This window comes from Ostrinia nubilalis, chromosome 24 (genome assembly GCF_963855985.1).
Source record: "Ostrinia nubilalis chromosome 24, ilOstNubi1.1, whole genome shotgun sequence".
NCBI lineage: Eukaryota > Metazoa > Arthropoda > Insecta > Lepidoptera > Crambidae > Ostrinia > Ostrinia nubilalis.
Window position 1 is genome coordinate 8,856,916 of NC_087111.1, and position 20,770 is coordinate 8,877,685.

The following is a 20,770-nucleotide window of genomic DNA, read 5'->3' on the forward strand; positions in this document are numbered from 1 at the left end:
AAAAGATGGCAGATGCAGCAGATGTCAACGGATTTAAAACTGGAGTTCATATGACTCCTTGTAGACTTGAGTGTCTAGAGCGTCCCTTCCTCCTCCATGCGTAAGAATTTTCAAAAAAATACTGTCTAAGGTCTGTAGCTAAAGGTCTACGCTGCAAGATGGAAGAATCTTCTACCCAAAAAGATGGCAGATGCAGCAGATGTCAACGGATTTAAAACTGGAGTTGATGTGACTCCTTGTATACTTGAGTGTCTAGAGCGTCCCTTCCTCCACCATGCGTAAGAATTTTCACAAAAATACTGTCTAAGGTCTGTAGCTAAAGGTCTACGCTGCAAGATGGAAGAATCTTCTACCCAAAAAGATGGCAGATGCAGCAGATGTCAACGGATTTAAAACTGGAGTTGATGTGACTCCTTGTAGACTTGAGTGTCTAGAGTGTCCCTTCCTCCACCATGCGTAAGAATTTTCAAAAAATACTGTCTAAGGTCTGTAGCTAAAGGTCTACGCTGCAAGATGGAAGAATCTTCTACCCAAAAAGATGGCAGATGCAGCAGATGTCAACGGATTTAAAACTGGAGTTGATGTGACTCCTTGATGGAATTAAACGAGAGTTTGAACTTTTAACAATGGGTTTTATTTTAAAGAATTAAAATAATACAAGAGAAATGACTGCGTAAACGTCAGAGGCGCGAGAGAGCGGCCTTACACAAATATGTCGCATAAACATTGCACGCGCTACTTTGCCGTGGTAATATTGTAAGGAGTTAGGGTTTCGCGTACATTTATTTCATCATCCTCCCCTGGACGCAAACCCATAGCCATCGTGAAGGTCTCGTGCTTTGGACGGTGCAATCCCTTGGTCAAGATGTCTGCCATCATGTCTTGAGTGCTTTTGTAGCGCACGGAGATTTGTTTATTGGCGATACGCTCTCTTACAAAATGATAGCGAATATCAATATGTTTGCTTCTGGCATGGTAGATGTCATCACCTGAAATACTGATAGCACTCTGGTTATCACAAAATATTACAATTGGTATACCTGACATGGAAGGCCAGAACTCTTCCTCCAACTGTTTGAGCCAAAGGGCTTCCTGTGTTGCTGTAGCCAAAGACATATACTCTGCCTCGGTGGTAGACAAAGCTATTGTAGGTTGTTTTTTTGAACACCAACTAATGGCGGCGCCCTGAAATGTGAAAATATATCCAGAGCATGATCTCCTGTCTTCAGTATCAGTTGCCCAGTCTGCATCACAATGACCGATTATATTTGCATCAGTTTTCTTGAAGGTAAGTTTCAAATGCTGTGTTCCTTTTAGATATCTTAATACTCTTTTTGCTGCTATCCAGTGCTGTGACGTAGGTCTGTTATTGAATCGGCTTAGCTGGTTTACAGCATAGGCTATATCGGCTCTGGTGCCTTGTGATAAGTACAAGAGACATCCTATTAGCTCTTGATACGGGACATCTTTTAAAACATCGCTCTCAGTTTCAGCCTTTTTCAGTTGTACATTGGCTTCACACGGTGTATGCACTGGTTTACAATCACTCATGTTGAAACGAGTCAGTACCTTTTCAATGTATACTGACTGATCCAGGGAGATTTCATTTGATTCAGTGTTATGCATTATTCTTAATCCAATGCAACATTTTGCCTCTCCTAAATCCTTCATGTGAAATTTTGTACTCATCTTGTCTTTTATGATTTTGACAGTAGCTTCATTATTGAAAAAGAATAATATGTCATCAACATAAACTGTGACGATTAGGATGTCCTGTTCATTAACAATCCTATAATATATACATGGATCTACTTTAGATCGTGACATTCCAATTTCTAATAAAACTGCATTGAGTTTTTTATTCCACTGTCGGCTTGCCTGTTTCAGGCCATAGATAGATTTTTGAAGTAAACATACTTTATCTCCTTCCTCAAAATATGGTGGCTGTGCCATATAAATATGTTCCTGTATGTCCCCTTGCAGAAAAGCTGTCACAGCATCCATCTGGTGAATTTTTAAATTATATTTTACGGCCAAACCAAAAACATATCGTAAGGAAGTGTAACGGATGACAGGTGCATAAATTTCGTTGTAATCTATACCTTTTTTTTGTTGATAGCCTTTTACAACGAGTCGTGCCTTCATTCTGCATACATTGCCGTTTTCGTCTGTTTTTGTTTTATATACCCACTTGCAGGGAATCACTTTTTTATTTTTCGGCAAATCGACTAATTTCCACGTATTGTTATGTAGTAGCGATTGATATTCTTCTTGCATCGCTTCAATCCATTTCTCTGCATTTTTACTTTCTAAGGCTTCAGAAAGACTTTGTGGATCCTTATCTAAAATACTCATTGCGGATTCGCCATTCATACACATAAAAGATGTATTTTCTTGTGTCTGATCGTCTTCATAAATTTCTTTTCGACGTTGCGACCGAAGGTGTATCTTAAGCGGTGAAATATCGATATTTACTTCAGGATCATAAGACTCGTCTGCTACATCTGAATAATGTGATGATGGTGATGAAATTGATGAGTGCGAATTTATACCTGTGGATATTGTTTCATCATCTATTTTTTCATTGGTACTGTCAGTGTTCCCTTCATTAATTTATTTTCTTCGGATAAAGGTAGGTAAACTGTTTTTGATTCGTTTGATTCCTCATTAGTTTTCTTTTTGTTAATTATTTTATATGTATTATTATTTACTTTACTAATGTTTGTGTTTTCTTTTTCAGGTACAGACACATTGGAAACAATGTTTCTCTTCACGGTGGCTTCCAGAAATACGACATCTCTGCTCATCACAGATTGTTTAGTCTTCGGATCTATGAAGCGGTAGCCCTTTACACTGTCGCTATAACCCACAAATATCAGCTCACGGGATTTTGGATCCAATTTCTGTCGACGCTCTTTAGGTATGTGTACCATAGCTTTGCACCCGAATACCTTCATGTAGCTTAAATCTGGTTTCTTTCCTGACCATATCTCTTCTGGACTGACGCAGGAAAGTGTTTTCGTCGGCGAGCGGTTTATAATGTGCGCTGCCGTGACCACTGCTTCACCCCAGAAGTAGTTCTGTAATTGAGCATTTATTAACATACATTTAGACCTTTCTATGAGAGTTCTATTCATTCGTTCGCTTAACCCGTTTTGTTCGGGTGTATAGGGATTCGTAGTTTGATGTATGATAATTTACGTATTCTGTGCCATTGTCTGACCTCAAAATTTTTATTTTTTTATTTAGTTCGTTTTCAACTCTGTTTTTATATTCTATAAATTTATCTAATACTTCAGCTTTACTTTTAATAGTAAAAACGTATACTTTACGTGAAAAATCGTCTATGAAGGTAACGAAGTGATGCTGTTTGCATCGGTCCACACACGTCTGAGTGGATGACTTCTAGCAACTCAGTTGCTCGGGAGCCCACACTTGGAAATGACTCTCTATTCTGTTTTCCTTCAATACAACTTATGCATGTAATATCCTCTTTCAATGGAGACAATTTTACACCGGTAGTACAGTTGGGAACTTTTTCTACATCTTTAAAGTTCAAGTGACCCAATCGCTGGTGCCACAAGTACATATCATTTTCAGTAACAGCGGGCATCGCTTGAGCATTTTCAGTTACAATATTTAGTTTATACATATCATTTATTAAGTTGGCATTGGCTACTCTTTGACCATTTTTATTCGATATAATACATCCATTGTTATTAAATTTAATGCTGCAGCCACTTTTTATCATTTTACTCACTGATATCAAATTTGTGGATAATTCAGGTACATAAATTACATTTCTCACCTGTATTTTATTTACATTGCCATGTGTATCCAGTAATCTGATAGTTACATTACCACAGCTCTCGACTCGAAGTACTTTGTCGTTTGCAATTCTGATACTTGTTACAGGTGGTGGTGTTATGTCCTCGAGCCACTCCTTGTGTGTTGTCATATGCATCGAGGCCCCGGAGTCAATGTACCAGTTCAGCGAGTCATTCCAAGTAGTGGCTGAAAAAGCAGCAATAAAACCATTATCTTTACTGTTAGTTTTATTCTTTTTATACCAACAATTTTTACTTAAATGCCCATATTTGTTACAATTAAAGCATCTCGGCCCCTTTGGTTTGTGTGCACCCTTTTCAACATTTTTACCATGTTGTTTGGAGTTTGAGTAAAATGCGGTTGTGTCCATTGTTTTTACTTCCTGTAATAATTTTGTTTTAATGGAATCGGCACAAATATTTACTCCCGAACTCTCAATAGCCATAATCATAGGCTTGTACATATCTGGTAACCCAGCCAGCATTAAGGTGCCTAACCATTCGTCATCTACTTTGAATCCTATATTTCTTAAACGATGGGCAGATGACATAATTTTGTTTACGTAGTCTTCTATGTTTGCACTACTTTCTAATGTAGTGTTTATTAAATCCTTCAAAAGGCCCACTTTGCGGGTCAAACCTGAATCGTCAAAAACTCGTGACAAGTTGTCCCAAACCTGCTTGGCCGTAGTGGCTTCTCTTACGTGTACATATATAATGGGATCGATAAGTAAAATCAGTTTCGACTTAGCTTTTACGTCCTTTTTTGCATCTACTGGTTTGTTGTCTTCACATGAAATACATTCCCATAAATCTTCCAATTGTAGATATGCTTTAACTGCAAAACTCCAAGTGGCGTAATTTTCTCTTCCAGTTAATTTTTCTATACTCATTAGACCACTGTTTGAACTCATGTTTGTGTATTTCCTGAAATTATGTTTTATATTCCAGGCATGGGGCGGCCCATAACCTGATGGAATTAAACGAGAGTTTGAACTTTTAACAATGGGTTTTATTTTAAAGAATTAAAATAATACAAGAGAAATGACTACGTAAACGTCAGAGGCGCGAGAGAGCGGCCTTACACAAATATGTCGCATAAACATTGCACGCGCTACTTTGCCGTGGTAATATTGTAAGGAGTTAGGGTTTCGCGTACATTTATTTCATCACTCCTTGTAGACTTGAGTGTCTAGAGCGTCCCTTCCTCCACCATGCGTAAGAATTTTCACAAAAATACTGTCTAAGGTCTGTAGCTAAAGGTCTAAGCCGTAAGATAGAAGAATCTTATAGCAAAAAACATGGCAGATGCAGCAGATATCAACGGATTTAAAACTGGAGTTCATGTGTATCCTTGTAGTTTTGAGTCTCTAGAGCAGTGGTTCTTAACCTTTAAGTCATGAGGGACCATTTTACCAAATTTCTGTCTTGTCAGGGACCACCTCATAATCGGTCAAAACCAGTTTGACTGCAAAAATCAGTTAAAAGTGGTTTTGACCAAGGTGTGCAAGTGCACATCGTGGACCACTTGGAATGCCTCCAGGGACCACCAGCAGTCCGCGGACCACCGGTTAAGAACCACTGCTCTAGAGCGTCCCTTCCTCCACCATGCGTAAGAATGTTTCAAAAATACTGTCTAAGGTCTGTAGCTAAAGGTCTAAGCTGCAAGATAAAATAATCTTCTAGCCAATAACTTTAAAACTATAATTTGAACGATATTTGCTATTAGTGGACAAATTTAATTTTCTGCTCACGATGGACTAATTATCTGCTATACTCTCGACTCTCTAAAGCACAACATTTATAAAAATTTTGCTGCGGTAATGCACTCCAGGTAACAGTGTGTGGTGCTCATTGCTCATAGTGATTTTCGATACAGAGTCCCGTACATACGTTATACATAAATTATGGAAAGAAAACACCCAGACCAATACAAACAAATATGTATGCAATTTTAGTATGATATTTTTATTTATTAATAAACAAAAAGACTGAACAAAATTGATGCGTGTACTGATTAATGTAATTAACCACATGCAAAGCTTTGTGAATTGCAACAACTATAATTTATTATCCAAGCTCTAAATAATCGCAACTACGAGTAACTGATCATAAAATGTTTTTCCAATCGCTCAAGCTCCCGAGGATCTACCGATAGGTCGGGTGACGTAATCTTGAAATTCTTTTAGCCGGCGCGGAACTTCCGGAAGGTCGGGTGACGCCACGCCTCTTTGAACCGTGTTTACTTTGGCAGTTATATTCTATATTTATTCGATTCTAAAATATATTCCCAAAATTTTTGAAAGTTGTTTTAATTTGTATCACTTGGATATGATTTGTATTAGAAAGTGCTGTGAGTGTGACGCTTGAACGGAAGGAAGTCAACCTAACCTAACCAACTGCGTATTTCTAAACTGCGTATTTCTATACTGTGTAGCAGCGAGAGCTCTTTGGCGCGCTGTCTTCGGCGAAGTATTGCGCGCGCAGATTTTGACAGCGCGAAATACCTACTTTAGCAGAAATACCAAGCCTTAAAGGCACCGACAAAAAAATTTTCTTGTACTTATGCGAGATATAAAGAAAAAGAGTTCTAAACAAAAACAACAAGTCAATTATTTAACTTTATTATCCTACTAGCGGCCGCCCGCGACTTCGTACGCGTGGATCCCGTTTTACCCCCTTTGGGGTGGAATTTCGTAAAATCCTTTCTTAGCGGATACCTACGTCATAATGCATACCAAATTGCCAGGCTTCTAAATTTTTTTTAAACTTAAATAATATTTACAATAACCTACTTGAAAAAAACCAGCTCGCTTTCCAAAAAGTAGGTATCGTTTATTGGCACCAGCGCTCAAAATGGAGACAGCTGAAAATTGAATAACTATGCCAGTTAACACGTTCTCTGGCGTTCGTTTAAACTTTTGATGCGGAATTTCCAACTAAAAACTAAAATTGAAAACTGAAGCCTGTCTGGCTGCGTCACAGTGAAACTAAAAAATGATGACAGCAAATATGTAACGTGCAAAATGTTACATCAGATAAAAGGTTAAAAATGATGGAACGCATTTTTAATATAAAAAAAAATATATTTTTACTATTTAATACAATAAAAAATACATAATTTATTATACTCGATGTATTTTCCCATTCAGGTCGATTAAATGTACCTAATACATTTTCAGCACTTTTTTCAAGTAAGTATCATAAGTTAGGTTGTAATAATCTTACCAGCAAAATTAATAATTTAAAATTTACAAATTGTATAAAATTAGAAAGAGAATAAGAATAATTAATATTCTTTTGATTTGATTTCTTATTACAGTTAAAAATAGAAATTCCACGTGCAAATATTATTAAATTAATCAGCAGTGTAATAATAACCTTTATCGTACTTAGACAAGTTAAACCTAATTACAGCCGTACGAGACAAATAAATGAAGATAAGTGTGACGTATTAATCTCGAGGGACAGACTTATTACACTTGCTTGCAAGTTTAATCGCACATGTTGTGTCAGTATGAAATGTGGACTTGTAGATATGACGTAGATATTGTCACTCGATATAAATTTTGGCAGTTGGTTTTTTATTTACTGAAAATCAGAATTTTACTTAATCTTTGATGTCTTTAAAAACTGCTGTTATGACAATAAACACGTAGGTACAAGTTACTGAAATATTTTCTAAAATTGTCATCATCATTTCAATCAAAGGACGTCCACTTCTGCTGAAAAAATCGGCGTTGTACCTAAATGCTTATTATTAATTTTACATTTCAGTTGTTTAGTGTAAAAACCTTTTTAAATGCAGTTTTTACTAATAAAAAGTTACACGTTTGTTATATACTAAACGTCACTTTAAAATACTGTTCAACAACGTGATTAATTTTCAAGAGTAAAGGGGTAGGTAAATATTTAAAATGTAAATATAATATTTTCTCTAGGCTATAAAATATCCTAGCATTTATGGCGTTGAAAATAAATCTGTAGCTTCCGATAAGCCTTTCGATCGCGAGTGATTGATTTATTTCTTTCTGTACCGTAAATCATACCAGCTTTATCTTATCTTTTCACGTTTAAAAGAAGAAAGTTCTGGCTAGATATTTTTTATTTGATTATAAAAACTGTGGTAAAGACATTTTAATGGTTCATCCAGCAATCAGTAATGTCGATGAAAAGAAATGTTTCATGTTTTACCTAGGTACTTCAGTCACTTTTTGATTAATTTAAGATTCCTTTTTCTAAATTTAAATATTAAAACTTTTGTTCTTTTGATTCAAATTCTTAAGATTGTTTACAAAATTATCGAACAAAAATGTCCCGATTCTTTGTCCCGAACTAGATAGTGAAAGATTGAAATGCTTTATGTATGTGTAATGTGTATATATCCACGCAGGGTGAATTTAAATTATTTCAATTTGAAACAATACAATAACTTAACACGAATTAAGAAGAATAACGATAGATATACAAGCAAACAATAAAATACATTGTTTATCTCTAAAACGCATTGAATTTGAAAAAACACGGCTATAAAAGTATCAATCATAGAAATTCATATGGCGTTGTTTTGGAAATAAAACTGGATAAGTCAGAATAAGTCTTAGATGCTGGGTTCAGTAAAAAGAAACTGAATTCAGGCATAATGAAATTAGTGGGTAAAGGACAGGCTAACCTAGGGCCTAAGCGAACAGAAGAATCTTACTGTAAAGCCGCGTTCACACCAGGGATGTTATGGATATCCGAAATAAAAAAATATCCGAAACCGTAACCGTAACGATTCAAAAGTTTCGGATAATTTCGGATGTAGGCAGTTTAAATTATTTTTTGTATAGCATTTATGTAAAGGCATAACAGCCTGATTTACCTTTATAAGTATTGCAAATTGCATTCTAAAGCAAAGATATCCGTAACCGTAACCGAAACTTTCAGATATCCGAAATAAAAACGTATCCGTAACCGTAACCGAAACCGGTATAATATTATTCCTATATCCGTAACCGTATCCATAACCGAAACTACATATCCATAACATCTCTAGTTCACACATTGTCAGAGTCGATGATGCTTGCCTGCCAAGTGCCATGGACAATAACATAAAAAACTAGTCGTTATTGTTATGACTATGGTAATACTATGTAAAAACCTTGATCTTTCAGAAAAATAAAGAATCAACAAAATTGATTGACAATTCTTGAACATAACGACGCATAAATTGAAAAAGTCAATATTACAAATGAGTATTTTCAGGATTCCAAACAAACACATTTATTTTTAGACCCTTTCAAACAAATAAATAATTTTTCAAATCAGTCCAAGCGTCATCGAATATTGAGGAACATACTTACATACCTAGATAATAAAATATTTGGCCAAATTGAGAACCCCTCCTTTTGACGTCATGATGTGGCCACAGCCTTATAGTACCTTCGCGATTGCATTATTGACAAAAGGGAAGCTTTATGGTTTCCATCCATCCCTACAGAACCCTGAAAAGGTTTTTTATGGGCGTCTATAATTCATGTTTTGGGGTTCGATCCGATAATAAATCTGTCCGTCCGTGGATTGGCTGACAAACGCATGTTGACTTAGATTGGGCAGTTAAACATGTGGTATTATCACAGAACATTTTATTTGTGATAGAGATCGCAATAGTGCCATTTCTATTCGGTGTTTCTTTTTAAGTATGTTTCGTGTGATAGTACAATAAAGTAATAAGAATAACTGGTCCAATTATTGGGTCATCATCATCATTTCAGCCACAGGACGTCCACTGCTGAACATAGGCCTCACCTAATGATTTCCATATAGACCAGTGGGTAGCGGCCTGCATTCAGCGTCTTTCGCTACCTTTATGAGGTCGTTTGTCCACCTTGTAATCACAACTCATCGCTTGCCTCTCTAACTGACGCATCTGAAATTTTTTTTCGAAACTGAGTTATCTACACCATCTTAATCAATTTCGCAAGACGAATCGATCTGTCTATCGCCTGAAAATTTTGCAAAATGTCAGTTACGTCAGTTAGAGGCAAGGCAAGCGACGAACTGCGACTGGACGTCCCACGCTGCGTTTTCCGGTACATGGCTTCCTCCAGAACCTTGCTGCTCTATCGACCGTCAGAAATTCATATTGGGTCACAACACAATTTTCTTAAATCACAGGCTTAAAAAAATATCAAGTGTACTTAAGTTTAAATTAAATCGAGTTTTCAGTTGTGTAATGCCTGATGTACAAAACCAAATATTATCTTCCTTGTCTTGCATGAAAATAAAACAAATTTTCGTTTTTTCTTTACAAAAATTTTCTTTTTGGGAAGATTAAATTACACTGAGTAGTTTTCCGGCGGTGGCCTTTTAAAAGGCTCCATTTCGTTTGTCGTAGCTTGGAATCAGCTAAAGTAGCTTCAGTAGTTACCTAGTGTTTTAAAGCCCGCCTTCCAGTGTCAGCGATGCTTTATCGAAGTACCTACATAAAGTTAAATGAAGAATTTCCGGTTTATGCCAACTGGAAGCGAAACAATTTATAGCACGTGCATTTTTTTATTACGAATGTTTGGATGGACATGTTCGTTCGGAAGAACGACGCTAAAAACTTATATTCAATTTCCAGATCGAAATATTGAGTGAATTTCAATATTTCGACTAATGTAAGTACCTTTATCTAAGTTATATTACTTGATTGAAGGCCGTTGTGAAAATCCTTGGCCTTTGTCCAGCTGTGGACTTCATTTGGCTGAAACGAACGCACAAATAAACTTCCAATAATTACTTGATACTCTTGACTTACTTGACTTATGGTCCTTGTCCCCTAGATGGGGCAGAAGGCGTCCACAACAGTCCTCCATCGCGTTCGGTCTTGAGCTATGTGTTTGATCTCGCTCCAAGTCTTGCCGATCTTCTTCGCCTCGTCTGCCACAGTGCGCCGCCAAGTTTGCTTGGGGCGACCACGTTTGCGTTTTCCTTGGGGGTTCCAATCCAGAGCCTGCTTGGGGATGTGATCGGGATCCCTTCGGAGAGTGTGGCCAATCCAGTTCCACTTGCGGCGCTTGATCTGCTGGTCGATCGGAATTTCGTGGCAGCGTTCCAATAGCTCGACGTTGGAGATTTTCTCAGGCCAGTATATGCCGAGAATTCGGCGAAGGCAGCGGTTGACGAAGACCTGCAGCTGGTGCGAGATGACCTTGGTGACCTTCCACGTTTCACACCCATAGAGTAGCACGGATTTAACTTGATACTCTAACCCCCCAATATTACTGGACAACAAGCCTTACGCGTCTAGTTTAGTCGCAAGATAAAATAAAGGCTTCGCAAACATGACCTCTATTGCATTGTATAAAGTTACCTGAGTCTGCCCATCCACTAAATAAGCCCTATCACGTAAACAACAAGGTTTACTATAGTAAAACTGGAATATTATCAGCGATGTCCATTTGCATACTAGTCCAGATGGTGGATAAAATAAAACTACTGTAAATAATGTGGATTAACCAAGAAACAGCTTCGAGTTTTTTTAAACAACTAAAATAGAGAAACACGGGTCTCAACGCGTCATATAATAAAAGAAAGTCGCGTTAGTTACACCACTTATAACTCAAGAACGGCTGAACCGATTTAGCTGAAAATTGTCAGGGAGGTAGTTTAGAGCCAGGAGAAGGACATAGGATACTTTTTATCCCGTTCGAAATAAAAAAAAAGTCTGCTTATTTATTGCCATTAAGGCGGAACAAAGTTCGCCGGGTCAGCTAGTTTTTTATATAAGTTTGTCCATTATGTACTCACGTCTTGACGTTTCGGTTGCTACGCTGTAGCCGTGGTCACAAGCAGACTGGCTTCTTGACTTGACCACCTGAGACTGACCACGGCTACAGCATAGCAGCCGAATAGTCAAGCCGTGAGTACATAATGTAACATATAAAAAATGTCGCGTTGAGACCCGTGTTTCTCGATTTTAGTTGAAATGGAAAGCAAAAGTTTAATTTTTTTATATACAGGGTGTCCCAAAAAGTAGTGTCAAGCAGAAGCCCAGTTATAGAGCATCACTAGGGCTACTCGAATCACCGCGACTTTTGGTAGTTTTCGAGTTATGATTTTTTTTACAACATACAGGATTTTTAGTTTATATTCGTGTTATGGATGTAAATACTTCTGAATCAGCTAGGCCTAGTATTCATCTAATAATAACAAAAAATCAGGCATGTAACTTGACTATTCGCGCCACAGTGACCAAAAAAGCGCCTAAGCACAAAAATAAGCTTGTGTTACGAGTGGGCTCACCAGAATAGTCGAGCGGGCGGTGGGATTCGAACCCGCGTTCCTCCGATCTCGAGTCGGCCAGTCCGACCCTAGACCGTTCGGCTATCGTGGCTATTAAATTAATTATGCTTATTTCTTAGTTTGAAGATATTTTAAGGTTAACTTTATTTTAAGCTTTTGAAATGTAGAAGCATTTGGAAGTCAATTTCCAAACTATATTCTGAGCAACTGCATTACTTTAACATACCATTAGTTTTGAGTTCGAAACTGAAAACCGTAAATCCGTCCTCGGTTTCGAACTAAACGTGGATCGTTATTCGAAGTATCACATTCGAAGTTTGGAGACCTAATAGCAACTGTTATAGCGATTAAATCGCAATTGGAATCGCTATTGAAGTAAAGAATTTAAAACATTCGCTTTAAAGGTCATAGTCCCACTATTCCCATGGATATAGTAAATTAAAGTGACTCCAATGTTAACAAATAATATGAATTTTGTTTTCATAGGGGTCACTTAAAAATTTGTGATTTATTGTGAAAACGGGCATTAGGCAACTAAAGCTAAGGGATTAATATGCGACTGCGTAAAAAAATTACAGATTGTACAGCGTCCCTAGCGGATACTTTCAAGAACTAAAATTTTCATAAATTCTTTGACGCACTCGCTAGCGACGACGTTCAATGCAAACTCGCACAAGCCCCCAGAACCCATTTGGCGTGGGGAGGGTACGCCAAATCCTCTACATATAACTTTTGAAACATCAAATAAATTAAAACTCTGGTAAATAGGCAAGGGCACATAGCTCGTAGAGCTAATGGCCGCTGGGGCAAGAAAGTTCTTGAGTGGCGACCACGAACCGGAAGACGTGGCGTGGGCAGGTCACCCACTAGGTGGACCGACGATCTGGTGAAGGTCACGGGAGGTGCGAGCGGCGCAGGACCGGTCTTTGTGGAAATCCTTGGGGGAGGCCTTTGTTCAGCAGTGGACGTCTTTCGGCTGAAACGAACGAACGAAATAGGCAAGAAAGAGTGAGACGACCCGATGATGATTATGATAGAAACATAACAATGCAACAACTACCTAACTGAGTATTTGAGTTGAATAGCTTTACGAGACATACAGTGAACAGTCCATGTCTCAAACCCATTTCAAGAACTACCATTTACCGACTAAACTAATATGATAGAGCCAAAACACCATTATTCTATAAAAAAGTCGACATAGGTCCCTCGGTCCGATCGCTGGATATAGAGGTTTAACCTAGAATAACTGGCGTGGATTCGAAGAGTTATTTTAGATCTGCTTTATCGAGAGAGCGTAGTATCCAGATTTATTTGATGGAAAGAATTGTCGAAAAAGAGTGAAAAATGTGACAATTGATTGTACTGTGAGCATATTTTGAAGTTTGGAGAATACTAAGCATAATGTATGTATGTATAGGTCTTGCGCTTAATTCAGTTAGTATGGGAGTGACACGGGAGAATTGACATTGACATATTATGACGTGACAGAGCATACAAATCTGTAGCATTATTCACGTAACAAAACTTCAACGACAACAAAACACTGAGTTGCGATCCTATCGATTAATTGTTCTATCAAAATGACCCTTGTGAATACGGATTTATAGATGACCCACGCTGAACTGTCCCGCCAAACTCAATGACAGGGGGGCGCTACCATCGTTCAACTATATGATTTCCAGCATGGCAAAAATCGGAACCAGTGATCCGGTATTGACGGTGGCGCCCCACTGTCAATGTCATGCATAGGACAGTTCAGTATTTTGGAACTATAGAACTGTTTTTCAATGGGACGACTTCTGAACGTCAGCGAGATCTTGACTGTCAAAATACGTGAATTAGGCCACTGAGGCATAATCTGAAGTCCTGCTCACGTTTCACGTCTCAAAGAACCCTCCCGTTTAAATAAATAAAGGGAAAGGAAAAAATATCGATTCTTATCCTTAACTTATAGTTGCTCTTCCTTTCTCTACTTATTTTATTCTGAGCAACATGAGTTTTCAATGATAGTTGAACTTTCCCCTGGGACAAACTTGACCTTCACTGGTTGTTTATTAAGAGGTCAAGCTGTAGATTCCACAAGATTTTCAGGGGTGGGAACAAAAGGTGGGATTAGTCATTTAAACCTTAATTTTGTTTGCATTTTCTAATTTTCTCCTTCATTATTCCGAGACACGTTGTGGCTTATAAGATGGATTATTTTGACTGCACTCTGTAGAAAATATTATTTCGAGAACGAGAAGAAACAGGATTAAAGGGTTAAGCTTAAAGCCAATAGCTTAAGTTATTGGGATGACAATGTCTTCACAATTTAATCCAAGATAACCAATTATCGGATTATGGTACTAAGTAGTTGAAACTATTAAAATTTGTGCATTGGGAGATATTTTTCAAAAAATCTGTATTTTAGTTTTGACAACAAATGGAAAATGGGATGGAAGAAAAAACGTATGCAAAGTGGGGCAATAAATAATTACAATCCACACAGAATTTTGTAGTATCAATGTCAATAAGGGACAATATTTATATCGTTTTAATGTAGGCAACAATAATTTTCAAATATTTTTTAAAATTTTGTCTCTCGTTTGGGTATCAAACACTTTTGATAGAGAGAATTTATTAAGATGCATATTCAAAATAGTCAAAGTGTGTCTAAGCCTGACATTTCCAATCTAAAATCTAATTCTTCCTTGTCTGTGAATGCAATCTTCTTAATGCCTTTGTTCAAATGATATCCATCCAATGGAGTCACAATAAACTCAGCTTGAGTAAGCCCACTCATTTTATTGTGAGTGCCAGATTGACTGTTAGAAATTTTCCATCGTCATTATAATAATAAAATATGACCCTCGTAAACAGCGACTTAGGGATTAACAATTATTATTATTATTTATTATTACATTATTTAGCCATTGCATCTTTGATTTAAATACTATTACTTAGCATGGAAGAAGCTTTCTATTGTTGGCTTTACTGCTTGCCTTATTTTTAACCTGTTAAAACCTGTTTTGACGGACCAGATCAAGGCCGCAACTAAGGCTGAGTTGCACCATCTTACTTTATTTTTGACAAACTTCAAAAAAGTGTCAAATTCCATACCAAAACCACCGGTTATCGTCAAAGTTACGGTCAAAATTAGGTGGTACAACTTAGCTTAAGTATTCGGTTAGCGAAAGTGCCCGGAAAGCTGCAGTCCGCGAGGAATGGCGCCGTATTGCGAGGAACATCACTCATCGTGATTCACAATGATGACCACGACCACTCTGATAAGAGTGTACCGACTAAAAAGAAGAACTTGTTTTGAGACAAATAAATATTTTCTATTTCTATTTCTATATTTTTTTACGCTGTCTTTGGCTTGTCACGTCCAGCTTCTGCACGCGACTTTTCGCATGACGTCACTCCACGTTGTAGGGCAATTGAGGACATCCAACACTATGCTTGCCGCTTGTTACATCAAGAATACTTTTTATCAAATAAAGAGCGCCGGGTCCCGTACGTAGTGGCGAAGGTCGATTTAGCGAAGTACGTTTTAGAGAAAAACACTCATGGTGGTACGCTGGAGCGAAAGGCTACTGAAGCGAAACACTTCCAGCCGAAAGAGTAATTTTGACGACCTAGAAGAGCTTCATTTTGATTTATATGAAATGTATAATTATATAAATTAAATTGTTAATAATAATAAAAAAACAAAAACATATTTTGACTCGGTTACTTTACTATGTACGAAATCACATGTTATTTTCATAAAATTTAAATGTTAGGGTAAGGTGGGGCACAATGTTACACGGGGTACAATATTACAATGCATATTTCTCCGTCCCTTTCTATTAATTGTATGATGTTGGTATACACGTTTGTCAAGCTCATAAGAGCTGCTGAACTGAGCCGCTGAACATCATACAACTAATAGAAAAGGACGGAGAAATATGCATTGTAACATTGTACCCCGTGTAACATTGTGCCCCACCTTACCTACTAAATGTCTTGATGAACAAATAAAATTTTAATGTAAATAAATATTAAGCTCTGCTAGGTCAGTAAAGTTCTGCCGCGAGTGTTTCGCCGTCGGGTACGGGACCCGACTGATCCTACTGCCTCTGTTAATGATAGCAGGAACGACCATAAGAATTAATAACTGTGCATACAATCGACGTTTAATTATTTAGATTCCCGCTGGGTATGATATGAGCAGTGAGCACACGAGATGCGGTCATGGTTTGAGCTAGTTACACACAGATTAGCTTAAGCATTTAGCTTTTGCCTGCGGTTTCGCCCGCGTCAATTTCAGTCTGTCATTTTATTACGTAATCTGCTTCCAAGTAAAAACAATTCTGTTTTTCAATGGATCTAATTTTATGTTTTTACAGTTCAGCCATTGTAAAGTTACGTCCAAATCAAATCAAATCAAATCATTTATTGCATTGCATTACATGTGGTTTGATAGTTGGTGAATGGTAGGGCAGCGCATCACATGCACCCTGCAAGGGCATAGCAAGCATTAAGTATACATTTTACAAAATAAAAGAAGAAGTTACAATTTTAGATCAGTAGTAACAATTATTAATTATGTTATTTAATTATATTTCATTTAATAATATATTTATTCAATTTTAAATTTATTGCAGCCTAGTATAATATTCATCAATTTTGTAAAAACACTTATCACATAGAAAAACATTTAAGGACGCCACAAATTTATCATAATTATCTATCTGTCTTAAATATTTAGGAAGGGTATTATATTATAGCCTTATTGCCATGGAGTATGGTCCCGATCCATGTAATTCTAATTTACTATCTGGCAACACAAGCTTGTTTCTCTTTCTCAGTGTCATAGTCCCAGTGTACTTTTCGTCTGTCTTATCAAATATTTCCCCATTTTGCCTAACTATTTTGCATATTTCCAATATATAAAGAGATGGGACAGTTAATATTTTATATTCTCTAAAATATGGTTTACAGCTTTCCATAGGCCCTATATTAGCAAGTATCCTTATATTTTTTTTTTGTAGAACCAAAAGTTTTGGCGCGTCTGTGCTGTTGCCCCACAAAGCAATACCGTAGCGCAGCTGCGAGTGCGCGTAAGCATGATACGCAATTTTGGCGGTATTCGTGTCTGTGGACCTTTTTAGTTCGTTCAATGCATAGATAAATAACATCCACTGCTGGACAAAGGCCTCCCCAAATATTTCCCAACGACCGGTCGTGCTGCCCGCATCCAGCTGCTTCCCGCTACCTTCACCTTCGGTCCACCGACGGAAGAATAGCATTCTTTAAAGAGTAAGTAGTTAAAGTAAATCAAGATATAGTCGGGTCTCTGAGCATGTAGAATTTAGTCCAATGACCCCAAGTACCCATCCTTATCGCTCGCGAGTAATTATATTGCTGTTGCGACTGTGCGACAGGGGCACAGGGCGACAGTGAGTGTGCGAGCGCAACAGCAACATAATTACGCGCGAGCGATAAGGATGGGTAGCTTGGGGTCAATGGACAAAATTCTACGTGTTCAGAGACCGGGCTTAGAATCGCGGTCTTGTTTGGACTGACTACCCTATATTGTGTACCCAGCCTAAGCCACATTTCCTCGTTCAAGAGATATGGTAATTTTGCATCTACCCTCTCTGTATCTGACATTGTTTTTAGTAGCAAAATTGATGAACCGGGATAAGGTAATATATTAAATTCACCAAAAAATAAAGGTAAATCAATATAAATGTATTAATGCAAATATAAACAAATCAAAGTCGTTTATAGGAACCAAAAGTAAATACTGAGTTGCGATTAATCGGAATTTTGAATCGAGTAATCTTATCGCTTAGCTATGGATAAAAGGTCGGCATTGAGATAAATCAAAGATAAAGTTCCTGGTGTGATGTAATTATTCATTACTCATCATCATGATTAGGTCAGCATAAAATATGACAGTGCATCTGTATTTTTTTTTATCCACAACGAGGAAGCTCTTGGCCTGTATCTCACCTGATGGTAAGTAACGATCAGGCCGAAGGTGGAAGCGAGCTTCACCCGGAATCCTCAACCACGGAGGAACTGGCTATCTTACCTGTAACTGCCGGAACAGAACACAACAATGCTGTTAACATTGTTGTTATGGCGACAGACTTAGGTAAGATGGTGGTAGCTAGTCAGGTGGACTTAGAACAAGCCCTACCACCAACCAAACCGAACAGAAAAATCTGCCCCCACTGGGAATCGAACCCGGGACCTCTGCGTACCACTAGACCACAGAGGCGGTTACATGGAAGTATATGAGGAATATGAGGATATCAAATCTAATTAAAACTGGGAGATGATATTATTTATGACTTTATTTCACAAGAGTAAAGTGGCAATTGCCTATAAAATCAAATAAATCCCATCAAAAACAATACTTGTCAAAAAAACCAAGTCTCGCAACTCAGTTGTTCTACGGTAAAAAGTTGTGAGATCCATTTGTAATACCAAGTCCAGGCCAGGAAATCTTTAACGTTTTACATAAATATATTGACTTGGCCATCGCATGAAAACACGTGTAAATTAAATTATTTAGTGCGATGGCCAAGTCAATAATTTATGTAAAACGTTAAAGATTTCCTGGCCTGGACTTGGTATTACATGGATCTCACAACTTTTTACCGTAGAACAACTGAGCTGCGAGACTTGGTTTTTTTGACAAGTATTGTTTTTGATGGGATCTCATTTCTTTTTGTATTTTGTAGACAGCAGTTATGTATCTAGAAAACTGGACCGAAATTGAAAAATTTTACTCGACTTGGCGGTTGCACTACCGTGCCCCCAAATCTCATTTCTTTTTGTATTTTGTAGACAGCAGTTATGTATCTAGAAAACTGGACCGAAGTTGAAAAATTTTACTCGACTTGGCGGTTGCACTACCGTGCCCCCAAATATTTTAGTTTTTCCTTGATTCATACACCAAACACTACTTATATTCCAAATTTGAAGCTTCTAGGTCTGCTAGAAGTGCCTTAGAATTTTGATGATCGGTGAGTCAGTCAGTGAGTCAGTGAGTGACAAAATTAAGTAACTTTGACCCGTTATAATTCTTAAACTACTGGTTCAAATTGAATGAAATTTGAAATATACCGTGTCTTTACAATGCCTGCATAGCTAATGAAAATTCAGCCTTCTAGTTTTATCCACAACGAAGTTACAGGCAGTCGAAAATGGCCTGAATTGCTTCGAGAAAAGGATGGTACGGCCGTGCCGCTTTTTTGCTCGACTTGGTCAGATAAATAAATAAAAATTTAAATAAGTCAGGAACAATCAATCTTACTTCTAAACTTAAATAATAAAGGAAGCCTTTCTGATGACCAGTTTGTAACAAGCATTAACTTTTATTAAATACTAGCGGCCTCCCGCGACTTCGTACGCGTGGGTCTCGTTTTACCCCCTAAAGGGTGGAGGTTTGTAGTTTTGTACAATCCCGTCTTAGTGAGCACCTTCTACGTTCTAAAAGGAACGCCATACAAAATTTGAGACTCCTAGCACTTGTAGTTTCTTAGATTTCGTGATGAGCGAGTGAGACAGTGACCTTTTGCTTCCATAGATATACAATGTGTCCGGGCTTGTAGTGATCAAACTTTAAGGGCGTAATCTATGGACAATTTTATCGATGAAAATACTTTAAATTTGGGGCTTGACCCATTTTTCGCAAAATTACGAGGATTTAAGTTTTTAATTTTTCGTTTTCACCTCTTACTTCAAAAACAAGTGAAAACGTGGGTAACTTAACATTAATAAGTAAATATTTTATATCATGCGATAGTTTCATACATATTAAGGGAGTAAGAATGGATTTAATTAGAAAAAAACATGACTTTTTTCACTTCTTTTTCAGTTATTTTCCAACACAAGAAAAACCAGGTCGTTAACGTATGTTTTATTTGCATTGTATTATTAGTATTTGAGCTATTCTACAAAACGAATGTAATTTTATTAGTCTACGTCTATTAGTTTCGACGTAATTGTTGAAGAAAGATACCCCTTCCCAGCGGTTTCCTTAGCGAACGCGACATGCGAAAATGCACTGCCTGAAAGAATCACACAACCTATTCCGATTACTATGGAAACCGCTGGGAAGGGGTATCTTTGTTCAACAATTACGTCGAAACTAATAGACGTAGACTAATAAATTTACATTCGTTTTGTAGAATAGCTCAAATACTAATAATACAATGCAAATAAAACATACCTTAAGGACCTGGTTTTTCTTGTGTTGGAAAATAACTGAAAAAGAAGTGAAAAAAGTAATGTTTTTTTCTAATTAAATCCATTCTTACTCCCTTAAAATGTATGAAACTTGTGTCCGTTTTCTACTTCTACTAATAGATAATTTTATTGGCTATCGCATGATATAAAATATTTACTTATTAATGTTAAGTTACCCACGTTTTCACTTGTTTTTGAAGGAAGAGGTGAAAACTAAAAATTAAAAACTTAAATCCTCGTAATTTTGCGAGAAATGGGTCAAGCCCCAAATTTGAAGTATTTTCATCGATAAAATTGTCCATAGATTACGCCCTTAAAGTTTGATCACTACATGCCCGGACACACTGTATATAGGAGATGAAGTATTAAAAATATTATCAAAAGTAATACATAAAGTAAATAAAGAGACAAATAAATTATTTACAAAACTACTTTACATC

General features: G+C 37.2%; 1 long non-coding RNA gene across 1 annotated transcript; it reads right to left on the minus strand.

Annotated features, from left to right (window-relative positions):
• Nucleotides 1–611: 611 nt before the first annotated feature.
• Nucleotides 612–4,993, minus strand: LOC135083990 (uncharacterized). The gene is made up of 2 exons (XR_010259745.1): nt 3,809–4,993; nt 612–3,080 (listed from the first exon to the last, which is right to left on the minus strand). It is a non-coding gene; the product is annotated as an uncharacterized LOC135083990 (long non-coding RNA).
• Between the last annotated feature and the right edge of the window lie 15,777 nt (nt 4,994–20,770).